At 47.9% G+C, this 17216-nt stretch overlaps 1 protein-coding gene across 1 annotated transcript in view; it reads right to left on the minus strand.

Moving 5' to 3' along the window:
* LOC148508013 (uncharacterized) overlaps positions 1-17216 on the minus strand; it is an 81987-nt gene that overhangs the window by 63387 nt on the left and 1384 nt on the right. Inside the window, exons 2-4 of the mRNA XM_088445151.1 lie at positions 16442-16543; positions 7797-7910; positions 2657-2738 (exon numbers count right to left, since the gene is read on the minus strand). The gene's annotated coding sequence lies outside the window, so the exon portion shown is untranslated. The remainder of the gene's footprint in view (positions 1-2656; positions 2739-7796; positions 7911-16441; positions 16544-17216) is intronic.

The raw sequence follows: 17216 nt of genomic DNA on the forward strand, positions 1-17216 counted from the left end.
TGCACAGCTCCAATGCCCCCTCAGCACTGTGCACAGCTCCAGTCCCCCGCTCAGCACTGTGCACAGCTCCAATCCCCTCAGCACTGTGCACATTCTCCACTGTGCTGGACTAAGGAACACTCCCCCTCGTCTCCCAATGTAATGGCTTGTTGTATATCTGTGGATGGCTTTTCGCTGTTCATCCATCCGCTGAAGCATATAAAGGGTAGAATTGCACCTGGTTACCACCTCTTGCTTCCGATGGTGGCAGGGCAATTTCAACTGTTCTTGCAGGTGCTGAAATCTCCTGCATGCTGTGGCTGAATGGTGAAATAGTCCCAACATTTTTCAAGCCACAGATAGCATCTACTGCAAGCCCCTGTTCTTAAAAAACAAAACCTGTACCACCAAGTTGATTGTGTGAGCAAAACATGGAACAAGTTGCAATTCACCCAGATGTAATGCTCTCACAATATTGGTGACATTGTAGGAAGTCACAAATCCTGAGGAGAGTCCAAGGGAGGTAAGCCATTTTGCTATGACATACATTAGTTTTTCTAAGAGGTTGTCAGTGGTATGCCTCTAATTCCGGGTATACATGTCTAGTGTGTATGGCAGTGGCACAACCCGGCATACACACTTGCCTATGCCGGCAGCAATGGCACGATGGCGGGGGCCATGCTGCTGGTGGCAGCATGGCCACCACTGACGATATCGCCCGTAGGACCTGCCACTGATGATGCATGGGAGTGGGCACACACTGCCCGATGTGGACGATATGTGGAGGATATGTCATCCGATCCACTGGATTGGATAACATATTGTCTAGTGTGTACCCAATATCAGTGAAGCCGGTGATACACAGAGTAGACTGCCTCTGAATGAGCTGGCGTTGTTTGTTAGATATTGCTGCTGCTAAAGTTGAATCACCCACCCAGTGAGTTGTCACAGTCATGTAATCTTTAGTTTGCCCACTACCCCTTGTCCACATATCCGTGATTAGTTGTTTTTTTTTGTACAGCCGAGGAATGGCTTTTCGGAATAAATGGAACCAAGATGGAATTTGGTACCGGGGACATAGGACCTCAATTAACAGTATGAAACCCGCTGCATTAAGGGCAGATATTGGACACAGATCTATCACTAACATAGCATGTTAGCAATTTTATGTTTTTTCTTCACCACACTTTCCCTTTATTAGATGTGTTTTTTTCTTTAGCACTGTATGTAGTTTTTTTTATTTTAGATGCCCTGACTTACACCCTTTATGCCCTTGAGCATCGGCTTTAGTTGATGATGTTGAAGGACTAGCGTTGTCATCATTACTGGTAGCAGAAGCTGCAGCGACAGTAAATGGTTGCTTGTCTTCTTTAAATGGACGTTATCCATTTTTCAATTTGCAGATCACTGCGTGGCTTATATATGCACGTGACCAAAATAAAGCGCACCAAACAGTACAAACAATAAAAACATTTACTTGATGGCGCAGCTGTATTCCTGCGTGGACTGGCGCCACCGGGCTTATATATGCACGTGAGCAAAACAAAGTGCACAAAACAGTACAAACAATACAATTACTTAATTCATTTTTAGATGTCATAGGTGTAGCTCAGCTCTATTCAAACAGCGTGGAGTCACAGGCTTATATATGCATGTGAATTTCTTACTAATGGAGTCTGGACACATAACAAATAAATCAGCGGACAGCACAGCATACAGCAGCATGCACCCCCTATACACAATGACTAAGCAGCACAACCACTTGTGACTTTTGAGTGTGGACACAGCCTATACAGCAGAGTACAGCACAGCAGTATGCACCCCCTACACATTGACTAAATAGCACAGCCCCTTGTGAGTATGGAGTCTGGACACAGCCTTTACAGCAGTGTACATCACAGCACCATGCACCCCCCTGTATACATATTAACTAAGTAGCACAGCCTATACAGCAGAGTACAGCACAGTAGCGTGCACCCCCTATATATATATATTAAGCGCAGCATACAGAAGTGTGCTTAATAAGGAATTGGTGCCGATTCCCGTTCATGGCCGCCTTATATAGAATCCGATGCCTCAAGGATGACGTTTTGCCTCGAAGTGGAATCCGAGTCAGACGGGGAGACCTGGACTCCTGATGTTTGGGTAGGTTCAGATTTTCTCATCTCTAGTTGTTTTAGGGCTGCTTTATCCATCTTTGATTTGAGAGGCACCTTGTATATTCCATCAGAGCCGCCAAGAGCCGGGCCAGGGTGACAGGGGGCGTGGCCTAATTATGGGAGGAGTACCCACGTCCCCTTAGGAAAAAAAAAATCTTAGCAGCGTTGCAAAGCGGTGCTGCACGTTGGGAGGGGGCGCTGTGAGCCCCTCAGCCCTGCGCACAGCCAATGGGGGGCACAATCAGCGTGTTCGCTCCCCCCATAGGCATAGGAGACTGCTCCAGCTGCTGTTAAGCAGCTGTGAGCAGTCTCCCACTGCAGCCCAGCCCTCAGCAGCATGTGCTGGGCTGCTGTGATGTAGAAGGGAGGGGGGGCAGTGCCGGACCCGGGCCCCCACCGGGCCCCTCCAGCAAGCCCGGGCCCAAGTAATTTATACCCGCCACCCCCTTCTCAGCGTCCATGTATTCCATAATAGAGCACAATGCATGTGAGTGATTAGTGAGAAAATAAATTCTTACCCACAGGTGTGGCTGCCTCCTTTCTTTCTTCCTATTAGACCATCGATCACAGCCTTGTTCTTCTGTGTGGGTGCTGCATATACTGATAAAGGGGGATAACAATGGAGAGAAGAGCTATGGGAGACCATATAAGAGCTCACATGTATAAATATCAGTGTGACTCTGATAGTAATGCCCGGATTGCTGGACTCCGCAGTCTCACCAATGACCCATCCCTTCTAACCTGAAGGAAATCCCCAGCAAATTTCCTCATTCCTGTGATATTGCTTATTTAAACACCGCACCTACAGACACTATTTATGTACAGAACTCCCACGGTCAGGTTGTGAGATCTATGAGGAGACTATTTATAGCAGTGTGATACAGTACAGTATATAGTGTAGTAACTAGGGATGTGCGCCAACCCCCGTGTTTTGTTTTTGTTTACGGTTTTGGATCTGTATCTCCTTCAGGATTTGGATCTGGATCTGGTTTTGCAAAACCACCCTTGCGTGTTTTGGTTTTGGTTTTGGATCTGGATGTTTTTTCCAAAAAATAATAAAAACAGGTAAAACCACATAATTTGGGCATTTTTTTTATTCCTACAGTATTATTAACCTTAATAACATTTATTCCCAGTCATTTGCAGTCAATTTTGACCACCTCAAAGCTCAAAATATTGAGAAAAACATACACAGAAAAAAAAATATATATTTTTTTGTCCAGAACTTTGGGCCCGGAGCCCTGACCGAGGCAGCAGTGATTGATGACACTGGCAGCACTAGGTTGCTGCTGTCTGATAATAAGTGTGGCTAATGCACACGCACACACAGAAAAAAAAAACCACTTTTTATGTTTTATTTTTTGTCCAGAACTTGGGGCCCGGAGCCCTGACAGAGGCAGCAGCGATTGACAACAAAGGCAGCATGCTACCAGATGGACACAGCATAGCAGCCCAGATGGACACAGCAGATAGCACCAGCCCAGATGGACACAGCAGACGGCACCAGCCCAGATGGACAAAGCAGACAGCACCAGCCCAGATGGACACAGCAGACGGCACCAGCCCAGATGGACACAGCAGACAGGACCAGCCCAGATGGACACAGCAGACAGCACCAGCCCAGATGGACACAGCAGACAGCACCAGCCCAGATGGACACAGCAGACAGCACCAGCCCAGATGGACACAGCAGACGGCACCAGCCCAGATGGACACAGCAGACAGCACCAGCCCAGATGGACACAGCAGACGGCACCAGCCCAGATGGACACAGCACACGGCACCAGCCAAGATGGACACAGCAGATAGCACCAGCCCAGATGGGCACAGCAGATTGCACCAGCCCAGATGGACACAGCAGACGGCACCAGCCCAGATGGACACAGCAGACAGCACCAGCCCAGATGGACACAGCAGACGGAACCAGCCCAGATGGACACAGCAGACGGCACCAGCCCAGATGGACACAGCAGACAGCACCAGCCCAGATGGACACAGCAGACGGCACCAGCCCAGATGGACACAGCAGACGGCACCAGCCCAGATGGACACAGCAGACGGCACCAGCCCAGATGGACACAGCAGACGGCACCAGCCCAGATGGACACAGCAGACGGCACCAGCCCAGATGGACACAGCAGACAGCACCAGCCCAGATGGACACAGCAAATGGCACCAGCCCAGATGGACACAGCAGACAGCACCAGCCCAGATGGACACAGCAGACAGCACCAGCCCAGATGGACCAGCAGATAGCACCAGCCCAGATGAACACAGCAGACGGCACCAGCCCAGATGGACACAGCAGACAGCACCAGCCCAGATGGACACAGCAGACGGCACCAGCCCAGATGGACACAGCAGACGGCACCAGCCCAGATGGACACAGCAGACAGCACCAGCCCAGATGGACACAGCAGACGGCACCAGCCCAGATGGACACAGCAGACAGCACCAGCCGAGCCCTACGCTACTCACCCTCCCTGTTCACTCTCCATAGCCGGAATGAAATGGCGCCACTGCGGGGACTCCTTATATAGCAGAGACGAAAGCTTGTGAGACGCGAAATTTAGTCTCTGAGGTTTTGCCTCTGTTTGAGATCCGCGGCCAGTGGGGGAACCGAACGCACGTTCGGTTCTCGCCCGGATTTCTAAGTTCGGGTGGGTTTGGATCTCTGAGATCCGAACCCGCTCATCTCTAGTAGTAACCAAGTCATTTAGTGTCACAGCAAAGGCAGACAATGGTTATAATGTATGTACTGTACAAACAACAGCAGAGAAAGCAATAAGAGTGTTGATCATGGTGCACCTTTTAGATTGAAGATCAATATTGTAATTATTACTGGAAAATATTATGGAAACTTCATAAATCTTTATTTGTTTTATCTTTAAACTAATGTGTTCAGTAAACTAGTAGATTAAGGTGAAATATGTCAAAATTCACAAAAGATAAATAGAATACTGTAAATGTGCAAAAAGAATATAAAAAATGTGCATTAAAAAGTTCCTTGTACGCTGGTCTAATACTTGTATTTATATATTATATTATACTATGTGTGTGTTTTTGTTTAACCGGATGTCCGGTGTCTGCTCGTTTAGGTTTTCATATATTTAATGGGGTGTATCAACAGAGGAGGGAGTCCATGAGCAGTCTCCGCCTGGGGCCCCCTACTCTCTCTCCGGCAGCCAGCTGCGCACTGGATGCAGCGCCGCAGGGATAAACTCTGGCCACTAGTCTATGCCCAGAGTCTACTGTGCATGCGCAGGCCATTGGGAAAATGGCGCAGCAGCCATTTTACCAGCGATTTCCTTACTGCACATGTACAAAAAAACACGAAAATGGTTTGTTAAGGACATTGAGCACACCACTGCCTGGGACACACTACACAATATCACTCATGGAGTGAATCGTGCAGTGGATATGTGCCTTAAGTTGTGATGCCAGACTTTGTGCCTGAGTTGTACGCTAAACCAATGGTTAGTGCACATCTCCGATGTTTCATAGTCTGCACACGCGTGCATAACGGGCCTGTGAGAATGCACAGAGTTCCCACAAGCCTCTGCCTGATTGACAGGCAAAAGCGTTTGGGGCGGTGTGGGAGGAAGGAAGGCCTGCCTCGTCCCCATTTTGTTGGAGTGCTGAGGCCAGGGTCTGTGTCCATGGACGCAGAATTCCTGGCTTGCAAGCAGCCAGGAGCCGGCCATCGCAGATGCTGACAGGGTTGGTATCGTAGATGATGAGAGGAGGTGTCTCTTCTCTTCAGATGCCTCTTGCAACATTATCATTTTAGCTGAATGGTATTACACTGCCTCTTGTGTGCTGCTGTGCAATACGGTCCAACTCTGAATCAGGCAGTTTGTTCACATACATATTAGGTGTACACAGTCACCAGTGCACTCGTGATATATCGCTCATCAATAAAACGAGCGCTATATCTCTAAGTGTATACCCAGCCTTACACATTTTTAAAATATTTATTTGTTGAAAGGTAGTAAATGTGTATACAGGGCCTGATTCGGCAAGGATTGCTAATGTGATCGCAGTTGCAATTTCGCCCAGAACTCAGCTGCAAAACTATGCTAATGCCTTCCAAAGCAAGGCTGGCATAAAGACGCCCACTGCTGTCTTCTCACATGCATACGATGTCACTTACCTGCGTAAACATCGGTACCATTGATGCACATCGGCCAGTCACGCAACATTTACACCAGGTCTGACCAGCTGTAGGGACAGCAAGTCTCTGCACACACAGTGGGCTCTCATGCTGCGTATGCAACTGCAGTGGCTAATTTATGCATGCCCAGGCAACAGCGTTCAAACAGGCAGGCACATCTGCATTTTTCCGACCACTCCCCCGTTACACCACCAAATGCTCACAGCCTGTCACTCACTCTGCGATGTATTCCTCTGTGCAGTGCGATTGCAGCACACGCGCAGTTCGGGTTATATGCATGCGCAATGGCTGACTATCACTCAATCTGCGTATGTAATTGCATTTATGAACGATACTGAAGCAGGCCCATAGGACATAAATGAGCAGTAGAAATCAGCTTATCCGATCACATACTGTAGTAGGTTTCGTCAGCCAGAATAAAATACTGCAGATCCAATGTAACAAACAGAAGTCTGTTTGAGAGTTCAATATGCTCTAAATAGATGATCAGTAGCCCATAGCCCAGTACACTGCCGCTGGCCATCTATCAGCAGATACTGATGGACATGATCGCTGTTAAACTTTTGTGGGGGGTTTTTGTTGATGAATGAGGGCACAATTCATAGTTGTATGCAAACTCCAATCACCCCCAGAGCTCAGACTTGCTCAGATTAGTTCATACTTGCATCAGATTAGAAATGTCACTCCTTGCAGCATTGCAGAACAATGGAACTGGATGAGTACTGCTATCTTCTTATAATACAATTCACAATCCAACAAATCCAAGATGTAAGTGCACAATTTAGACAATATCAACCACCCGTACAATCAGTACTTCCCCATTACTTCCTATGGAGTGATCGGTGTAACCTCTCATTTTGGGTTAGGCAGTGTACAGTACTGTATGTATTGCAACTCTATCTAGAATCATGCGCAGTGCAACATATACACGTGCAGAAGAAAAATATCATTCCTCTGCATCCAACAATAACTCTTATATACCCATTAACCCTGCATCCACCAACACCAGGAATGCAGGTGACTGTCCATCAGGAAGGGAAACAGCATTTCATTTTTGAGGTCCCAACATTTTGAGGGATTCTGTCCCTGACTGTCCAGTTAATGTGACGGCAGGGGGACCCCATGCTATGTGTCTCCCTGCTATGGTGTCATCCCCCAGTTGGTTCAGCCTGGTGCTGATTATAGAGAAACAGGGGGAACTCAATGCTGTTTTTTTCTCCCTATTTTCCCCATACCATCCCAGAGGTCCAGAGCTGGTCATGGATTTGGGGGTATCCCATGCAAATGTTTCTTTACAGCAGTAGCAAAACTAGGATCTTCTGAGCCCAGGGTAAATTTAAGATTGGCGACCCCACCACATAAAAAATGGGTGTGGTCAAATACTGGAAGGGGTATGACTACTAAAAATGGGGTGTGCCAACATGACACGCCACCCATTTCTTGTCACTCTGGGAACATTCCTTTCCATTCCATATGCACCTTACCTATATGGTAGTTTCTCACAATGTGGAACCTCTGAAGAAATACATCCTCCCTGGGACGAATGCATCTTCAGTCGGTATTCAATATTCATGTAGATCACATCGTCCAGAAGATGCCTGTTTGTGTAGGAATATTAACAAGGTCATCATCTTTCGATAGCTGTTCAACCATACTCGTGCCCCCTGTGTAACTTCCTTCCCCCTGTGTCTCTCAGCCACACCATCATCTCACTGCATCGTCTCTTAGCCACATCATCATCTCCCTCCCTGTGTCATCTCTTAGCCACACCATCGCCTCCCCCCTGCAGCGTCTCTCAACCACACCCTTGCATCCCCCCATGACATCTATCAGCACACCATCACCGCCCCCACTGCATAAACTCTCAGCACACCATCACCGCCCCCACTGCATCAACTCTCAGCACACCATCACCGCCCCCACTGCATCAACTCTCAGCATACCATCAACTCCCCACCGCGTCATCTCTCAGCACACCATCACCGCCCCCCCTGCATAAATTTTCAGTACACCATCATCTCCCCCCTGGGGTTGTCTTAACAGCAGTGTGGGCCCTGGACAAAGCAATGCACAGGGGCCCCTACCCACCCATTCACAGGAAAAAAAATTAAATGGTCAATAAAATGAAACCCTCCTGCATGCCCATCACACCTTCCACACATGCAGAGAGACTCTGTCTGACTGGTCTGAAGCAAGTGAAACTGGAACTGAGGTGAGTCAATGGGGTGGAGGAGGATAGATCAGAATACAGTGCACCGGCGGCCGGCTTATAAAAATATCACAAAATTACCAACTGGCCGCGGCTACAGGGGGGCGGGTTGGTGAGCCCCTACAAGCTTCGGGCCCTTGGGCAACTGCCCAACAAGCCCAGTGGAAGAGATGGCCCTGCTCCCCCCTGCATCATCTCTCAGCCACACCATCACCCCTGCGTCAACTCTCAGCACACCATCATCTCCCTGCTGCATCGTCTCTCAGTGCACCATCACCTCTCACCCTACATCATCTCTCAGCCACACCATAACCTCCCTGTGCATCATCTCTCAACACACCATCACTTCCCCCCACGTTGTCTCTCAACACACTGACACAGATACACATACACTGACATAGTTACACACTGACACAGATACACATACACTGACATAGATACACACTGACACAGACACACACAGACATATACACACACACACTGACACATACACACACACTGACACATATACATACACACTGACACATATACATACACACTGACACATATACACACATACAATGACACATATACACACACACCATGACACATACATACACACTGACACATATACATTCACACTGACACATATACATACACACTGACACATATACACACACACAATGACACATATACACACACACCATGACACATACATACACACTGACACATATACATACACACACTGACACATATACATTCACACACACTGACACATACACAGACACATTAACACACATACATTCATACACACTGACACATATACACACACACAAACTGACACATACACACACTAACACATATACACACACACTGACACATATACATACACTGACACATATACACCCTGACACATATACATACACACAAACTGACACATACACACACTAACACATATACACACACTGACACATATACATACTAGGGGTGAGCGGGTTCGGATTTCTGAAATCCGAACCCCCCCGAGCCCCCCCGATCCGAGTCTGATCCGAGTCAGGCTCGACTTTTCCCGCCTGACTCGGATCTGAAATCGAGGCAAAACGTCATCATCCCGCCTTCCGAGTCTCGCGGGTTTTGGATCCTATATAAGGTACCCGCGTCGGCGCCATTTTCTCACTCGGCTGTGGACAGTGAAGAGGGAGGGTGGGAGTTAGGGCTGTGTAGTGTAGTGTAGTGCTGCTGTTGTCCACTACTTCAAAGTCCATAGGGGCTGGCTGTGTTGTGCTGTGCTGCTGTTGTTAATAGGGGCTGTGTCCACTACTTCAAAGTCCATAGGGGCTGGCTGGACTGTGTTGTGCAGTCAGTTCTCCATAGGGGCTGTGTCCACGCCAAAGTCCTGTGCAGTGTCCCAGTCCTAAAGGAGTGCTGCAGTGTTGTCCAGGGGGTGCTCTGTCCATCAGGGGTGCTCCCCCCAAGTGCTAAAAAAATAATATATTTTCTGTGTTTGTGAATTGTGTGCGCAGTAGCCGCACGTGCATCAACAAAGTAGTGCCAAGCGTGCGCCTGTGTCATAAGTAAAGGGCCGGCTGGCTTGACCGTTAAGGGTGCTGTAACCCCCGAAAGTACACTCCAGTCCAAACCAAAAAAAAAATTATTTTCTGTGTTTGTGAATTGTGTGCGCAGTAGCCGCACGTGCATCAACAAAGTAGTGCCAAGCGTGCGCCTGTGTCATAAGTAAAGGGCCGGCTGGCTTGACCGTTAAGGGTGCTGTAACCCCCGAAAGTACACTCCAGTCCAAACCAAAAAAAAAATTATTTTCTGTGTTTGTGAATTGTGTGCGCAGTAGCCGCACGTGCATCAACAAAGTAGTGCCAAGCGTGCGCCTGTGTCATAAGTAAAGGGCCGGCTGGCTTGACCGTTAAAGGGTGCTGTAACCCCCGAAAGTACACTCCAGTCCAAACCAAAAAAAAATTATTTTCTGTGTTTGTGAATTGTGTGCGCAGTAGCCGCACGTGCATCAACAAAGTAGTGCCAAGCGTGCGCCTGTGTCATAAGTAAAGGGCCGGCTGGCTTGACCGTTAAGGGTGCTGTAACCCCCGAAAGTACACTCCAGTCCAAACCAAAAAAAAAAATATTTTCTGTGTTTGTGAATTGTGTGCGCAGTAGCCGCACGTGCATCAACAAAGTAGTGCCAAGCGTGCGCCTGTGTCATAAGTAAAGGGCCGGCTGGCTTGACCGTTAAAGGGTGCTGTAACCCCCGAAAGTACACTCCAGTCCAAACCAAAAAAAAATTATTTTCTGTGTTTGTGAATTGTGTGCGCAGTAGCCGCACGTGCATCAACAAAGTAGTGCCAAGCGTGCGCCTGTGTCATAAGTAAAGGGCCGGCTGGCTTGACCGTTAAAGGGTGCTGTAACCCCCGAAAGTACACTCCAGTCCAAACCAAAAAAAAAATTATTTTCTGTGTTTGTGAATTGTGTGCGCAGTAGCCGCACGTGCATCAACAAAGTAGTGCCAAGCGTGCGCCTGTGTCATAAGTAAAGGGCCGGCTGGCTTGACCGTTAAGGGTGCTGTAACCCCCGAAAGTACACTCCAGTCCAAACCAAAAAAAATATTATTTTCTGTGTTTGTGAATTGTGTGCGCAGTAGCCGCACGTGCATCAACAAAGTAGTGCCAAGCGTGCGCCTGTGTCATAAGTAAAGGGCCGGCTGGCTTGACCATTAAAGGGTGCTGTAACCCCCGAAAGTACACTCCAGTCCAAACCAAAAAAAAATTATTTTCTGTGTTTGTGAATTGTGTGCGCAGTAGCCGCACGTGCATCAACAAAGTAGTGCCAAGCGTGCGCCTGTGTCATAAGTAAAGGGCCGGCTGGCTTGACCGTTAAGGGTGCTGTAACCCCCGAAAGTACACTCCAGTCCAAACCAAAAAAAAAATTATTTTCTGTGTTTAGCCGCACGTATATATCAAATCGATATAACATAAATGGAGGACCAAACTTTCTCCGATAAAAATAAAATAGAGAAAGATCAAGAACCACTTCCTCCTAGTGCTGAAGCTGCTGCCACTAGTCATGACATAGACGATAACATGCCATCAACGTCGTCTGCTAAGGCCGATGCCCAATGTCATAGTAGAGGGCACATACAATCCCAAATGGCAAAGTTCAGGAAAATGACCTTGAAAAAGACATTTAAATCAGCTGAAGAGAAACGTAAACTTGCCAATATGCCATTTACGACACGGAGTGGCAAGGAACGGCTAAGGTCGATCCCTAGTATGTTCATGACTAGTGGTTCAGCTTCACATGACGATGGAAGCCCTCCTCCCACTAAAAAAATCAAAAGAGTTAAGCTGGCAAAAGCACAGCGAAGAACTGTGCTTTCTAAGAAGATATCACAAATCCCCAAGGAGAGTCCAAGTGTGGTGGTGGTTGCGATGCCTGACCTTCCCAGCACTGGACGGGAAGAGGTGGCTCTTTCCACCATTTGCACGCCCCCTGCAAGTGCTGAAAGGAGCACCCACAGTCCACTTGCTGATATGCAAATTGAAGATGTCACTGTTGAAGTACAACAGGATGAGGATACTGGTGTAGCTGGCGCTGAGGAGGAAGTTGGCGAGGAGGATTCTGATGGTGATGTGGTTTGTTTAAATCAGGATCCGGGGGAGACAGTTGTTGTCCGTGGGATGAAAAAGCCCATCACGGTCATGCCTGGGCAGAAGACCAAACATTCCACCTCTTTGGTCTGGCAATATTTCTATCCAAATCCGGACAACAACTGTCTTGCCATATGTACCATATGTAAAGGTGAAATAAGTAGGGGTAGGGACGTCAACCACCTAGGAACATCGTCCCTTATACGGCACCTGCAGCGCGTTCATAAAAAGTTACTGTCAAGTTCAGAAACTTTGGCTAAGACCGTAAGCAGTCCAGGGACACCTAAATCCCGTTGTCCTGTTGTATCCAAGCGCCTGCAAACCACACAGTAAACTCCCTCCTCGTCAATTTCCTCCTTAGGATCGGAAGTAGTCCTGCAGGCCATGTCACTGGCATGACTGACTCTCCTATCCGGGATTCCTCTGGAGGATCCTGCATTGCTACACCTACTGCTGCCGCTGCTGCTGTTGCTGCTGCTGGGAGTCGTTCATCATCCCAGAGAGGAAGTAGGAACACCACTACTTTTACTAAACAATTGACCCTCCAACAGTCCTTAGCGAGGAGGATGAAGTACGACAGCAGTCATCCTGAAGCAAAATGTATAACTGAGGCCTTGACTGCTATGTTGGTGTTAGACGTGCGTCCGGTATCCGCCATTAGTGCAGTGGGATTTAGACAATTGATGGAGGTAGTGTGTCCCCGGTTCCAAATCCCGTCTAGATTCCACTTCACTAGGCAGGCGATACCGAGACTGTACAGAAACGTCAGAAAAAGTGTCCTCAGTGTCCTGAAAAATGCCGTTGTACACAATGTCCACTTAACCACGGACATGTGGACAAGTGGAACAGGGCAGACTAAGGACTATATGACTGTGACAGCCCACTGGGTAGATGTATCACCTTACGCAGCAACAGCAGCAGCGTCACCAGTAGCAGCATCTCAGAAACGCCAGCTCGTTACAAGGCAGGCTACGCTGTGTATCACCGGTTTCAGTAAGAGGCACACCGCCGACAACCTCTTAGAGAAACTGAGGGAAATCATCGCCCAGTGGCTTACCCCACTTAGACTCTCCTGGGGATTTGTGATATCTGACAACGCCACCAATATTGTGCGGGCATTACATCTGGGCAAATTCCAGCACGTCCCATGTTTTGCTCACACAATAAACTTGGTGGTGCAGAATTTTCTGAAAAGCGACAGGGGCGTGCAGGAGACGCTTTGGGTGGCCCGAAAAATTTCTGGCCACTTTCGCCATTCAGCGACTGCGTGCCGAAGACTGGAGCGCCAGCAAACACTCTTGAACCTGCCCCGCCATCACCTGAAGCAAGAGGTTGTGACGCGGTGGAACTCAACCCTCTATATGCTTCAGAGGATGGAGGAGCAGCAAAAGGCCATACAAGCCTATACATCCACCTATGACATAGGCAAGGAGGGGGTATGCACCTGACTCAAGCGCAGTGGAGAATGATTTCCGTGTTGTGCCAGGTTCTCCAGCCCTTCGAACTTGCCACACGTGAAGTCAGTTCAGACACAGCCAGCTTGAGTCAGGTCATTCCCCTCATCAGGCTTTTGCAGAAGCAGCTGGAGAAAGTGAAGGAGGAGCTAAGACGGAGCGATTCCGCTCGGCATGTGGGACTTGTGGATGAAGCCCTTCATTCGCTTTGCCAGGATTCCAGGGTGGTCAATCTGTTGAAATCAGACCACTACATTTTGGCCACCGTGCTTGATCCTAGGTTTAAAGCCTATGTGGTGTCTCTCTTTCCGGCCGACACAAGCCTGCAGAGGTGCAAAGACCTGCTGGTGAACACACTGTCAGCTGAAGCGGAACGTGACACGTCAACGGCTCCTTCTTCATTTTCTCCCGCAACTGGGGCTGCCAGGAAAAAACTTAGGTATCCTAAGCAACCCGCTGGCGGTGATGCAGGGCAGGCAGGACCAAGTTTGGACATCTGGTCCGGACTGAAGGACCTGGCAACAATTTCTGACATGTCTACTGTCACTGCATATGATACTGTCACCATTGACAGAATGGTGGAGGATTACATCGGTGACAGCATCCAAGTAGGCATGTCAGACAGTCCATACCTGTACTGGCAGGAAAAAGAGGCAATTTGGAGGCCCCTGTACAAGCTGGCTCTATTTTACCTGAGTTGCCCCCCCTCCAGTGTGTACTCCGAAAGAGTGTTTAGTGCAGCCGGGAACCTTGTCAGCGAAAGGCGTAGGAGGTTGCTTCCACAGAATGTGGAGAAGATGATGTTCATCAAAATGAATTATCAGCTCTTCCAGGGAGACCAGCCTCCAGAAGGTACAGAGGGACCTGTGGTGGTGGATTCAAGTGGGGACGAGTTAATACTTTGTGAGGATGAGGATGTACACACTGAAGAGGGTGAGGAATCGGAGGATGAGGATGACATCTTGCCTCCGTAGAGCCAGTTTGTGCAGGGACACATTAATTGCCAGCTTGTTTTGTGGGGGCCCAAACGAACCAATCATTTCAGCCACAGTTGTGTGGCAGACCCTGGCGCTGAAATGATTGATTTGTTAAAGTGTGCATGTCCTGTTTATACAACATAAGGGTGGGTGGGAGGACCCAAGGACAATTCCATCTTGCACTTCTTTTTTTTCTTTGCATTATGTACAGTTTGGGGCCTAGTTTTTCTAACTGCCATCCTGTCTGCCACTGCAGTGTCACTCCTAGATGGGTCACGTGTTTGTGCCGCCCACTCGTGTCGCTTAGCATAGTCATCCAGCTACCTCGGTGCAACCTTTTGGACATGAAAACACTATTGTGAGGTGTTCAGAATAGACTGGAAATGAGTGGAAATTAAGGTTATTGAGGTTAATAATAGCATAGGAGCAGAGAAACCAACAAATTCTGTGATTTTAGCTGTTTTTATGCTTTTTTAAAAAAAAATACAGATCCAAAACACAAAACCCAGAACCCAAAACACGGAAGGGTGGTTTTGGCAAAACCAATCCAGATCCAAAACACGAAGAAAGATCCAAAACCAAAACACAAAACACGAAAGTGGCCGGTGCACACCCCTAATACATACACACACACCGACACATATACACCCTGACACATATACATACACACACTGACACATATACACACATTGATGCATATACACACACACACACTGACACATATACATACACACACACTGACACATATACACACACACACTGACCCATATACATACACACACACTGACACATATACTCCCTGACACATATACATACACACACTGATGCATATACACGCACTTCCACTGCAGTTCCCCCTACAGGCAGCCCAACCAGCACCAGGCTAGCAGGCACACTTGTTAAAGGGCAGACACAGGACACAATGGTTGTGGGGGGGTGTGCGGGTACAATGCCCTGGCCAGCGGTACCCCCCTCTGTAGTGCTTACAATGGCACCCACAGCATGTGCCCTGCTCAACCCCCCCTAGTTACTCCACTGTGTTTAAGATTGGGATGTGCAGCCCAGCCCCTCCTTTATTTAACATCAGAATCTGAAGCAGACTTCCAATATGTTAGGAGAAATAAATCTCTCACACATGAATTATCGTTTTATTATGTGCGACACTGAGTCTGAATTTATGTATAAGCTGTGGACTCTCGCTGTGGATTGTATATTTAATTATAATAAAGTTAAAAGGCCATTAGTTTGGGTCAGTCCGTCCCCCATATGGGTGGTCAGAGAGTTAATCCCTCTGGTCAGACTAATAGCAGTCAGGCCCTGAGAGAGCTGCTCTGGATATAAGGATTTATATAAATACCAGGCCTTTAGTATCCTTCTCTAATGTTAAACATTAATTGTATTATATATTGTGTTAAAGTGAGAGAGCCACCACTTGTGACATATGTCACTAAACCATTACCGTATTGTAATATTCACTGCTTCTATCAATTGAAAATACAGTATACAGCTCCATTCCCCAAACCAACAGTTCATGTAACAGTCTCCGAGATAATAGAATTATGGGACAGTAAAACAGAGGACTGCTGTGTTCCTCACAGTGCCATGTCCAGGGGCAGATTGGGAATTTAAAGTGGCCCTGGAACAAACTCTGAAAGCGGCTCTATGTACGGCCGAAAAAGTGAGCATGGCCGTGTGTCAGGGGGTGTGTCCTAATGTGAAATGCAATGCCCGCAAGTCACTCCCCCTGTTTTCATCATGCTGGGGGCATGTCCAGCGCTCCAGGAGCTGATAGCCATGACCACAGTCCCTCTCTCCAGTTATTAAGCACAGCAAGCATGTGAATGAGTATTTTCTTACCTATATGATTTCTCTGCAAGAAATTGACCCTCTCTGGACAGGCAGTGTCTTGAGTCTGTATTCACTTTATGCAGGAGATCACATGGTCTGGCAGCCGCTTGTCTGTGTCGTGATAAAGCCAATGTCATCATCATGCCACATAGATTTAACCAGATAGCAACAAAAGTTTTTGGGCAAGACAAAATGTGAGTTTCCCATATCAAACAAATGTATATTAATAAAATATACAGTATGTGCTCTTTTGGTTCCATTTGCATCAGTTATATGGTTTCATTAGACTTGTTGTCTTATTGATGATAACTGTCTCCCAGTTTTTTCTTCTAATAGCACCAGTGGTCCTACTGTCCTCTATGTTTGTCTCCAGAATCATCACCTTGGTGTGTCTCCAGCCCATCCACCCGCTATGTGTCTCTCCAGCGCCACTCCCCTGCTTCTCTTCAGCACATCCTTCTGTGGCTCCCCAATGCCATCATCCTACAGCTCCCTAGCTCCATAATCTTATGTTTACCAGTGCCATCATCCTGAGTCTCCCTAGCACCATCATCCTGCATCTCCCGAGTGGCATTATCCTGTGTCTCCCCAGTAACATCCTCCTGCCCTAGCACATTATATCTCCACTCCCCCACTTACAGATCATCTTCCCTTTGCACAGAATAGCCCCCCTCCTCCACAGATCATCATCTCCCCTTAGCACAGAATAGTCCCCATCCCCCACACACAGATCATCTTCCCTTAGCACAGAATATCCCCCTCCCCACAGACAGATCTTCATATC

Source organism: Taudactylus pleione, unplaced genomic scaffold, assembly GCF_031769625.1.
Source record: "Taudactylus pleione unplaced genomic scaffold, aTauple2 ptg000377l, whole genome shotgun sequence".
Classification (NCBI taxonomy): domain Eukaryota; kingdom Metazoa; phylum Chordata; class Amphibia; order Anura; family Myobatrachidae; genus Taudactylus; species Taudactylus pleione.